The following is a 1098-nucleotide window of genomic DNA, read 5'->3' as shown; positions in this document are numbered from 1 at the left end:
GCCGACAGCGCCGCGGACCAATAGCGACCGCCTCTCGCCTGCACTCACCAATCGCCGTGCACGTCCCGCCCTAAGAGGCGGGGCCGGAGGCCACAGGGACGCCTTGGGCCGCACAGGCTCCGCTGCGCCGCGGCTGCTGGCTCCACCCCTGCCGCGTCTTGGCTCCGCCCCCAGCTCCGGCTCCGCCCCAGCACGGGCCCCGCCCCAGCCCAGCCCCAGGCACTAGGGGTGCTGCTGCGCCACCTGCAGACGGCCAGCGTCCTCTAATAAATAAAACCTCTGCAGAATTCAACTTTTTTTTATTTGAGACTGGCGGGGTGCAGTGGCTCACGCCTGTAATCCCAGCACTTTGGGAGGCCGAGACGGAAGGATCGCTTGAGGCCAGATGTTGGGGACCAGCCTGGGCAACATGGTGAGATCCCGTCTCTACAAAAAATTTAAAAGTTAGGATGGGCGCGGTGGCTCACGCCTGTAATCCTAGCACTTTGGGAGGCCAAGGCGGGCGGATCACGAGGTCAGGAGATCGAGACCATCCTGGCTAACACGGTGAAACCCCGTTTCTACTAAAAATACAAAAAAATTAGCCGGGCGTGGTGGCGGGCGCCTGTAGTCCCAGCTACTCGGGAGGCTGAGGCAGGAGAATGGCGTGAAGCCGGGAGGCAGAGCTTGCAGTGAGCCGAGATCGTGCCACTGCTCTCCAGTCTGGGCGACAGAGCGAGACTCCGTCTCAAATAAATAAATAAATAAATAAATAATAAAATAAAATAAAATAGAAGTTAGCCAAGCGTGGTGGCCCAGGCCTGTAGTCCCAGCTGCTCTGGAGGCTGAGGCAAGAGGATCACTTGAGCCCAGGAGTTCGAGGCCAGTCTGGGCAACATAGTAAACTCACCCACCCCATCTCTAAGACAGATCAACTTTTAAAAAAATACTGCACTATATGTTCACTTAGTACAAGCACACTTTTGCACATAATCACAGTATAACCTTCAAAATCAGAAAATTAATGTTCATCTAGTATTATCATGTAATTCCCAGAGCCCATTCAAAGGCCAGGTGCAGTGACTCATGCCTGTAATCCCAGCACTTGGATCATTTGAG

This window comes from Pongo abelii, chromosome 20 (assembly GCF_028885655.2).
Source record: "Pongo abelii isolate AG06213 chromosome 20, NHGRI_mPonAbe1-v2.0_pri, whole genome shotgun sequence".
Taxonomy (NCBI): domain Eukaryota; kingdom Metazoa; phylum Chordata; class Mammalia; order Primates; family Hominidae; genus Pongo; species Pongo abelii.
The sequence above is the reverse complement of the archived record's forward strand: the minus strand, read 5'-3'. Positions refer to the sequence as shown.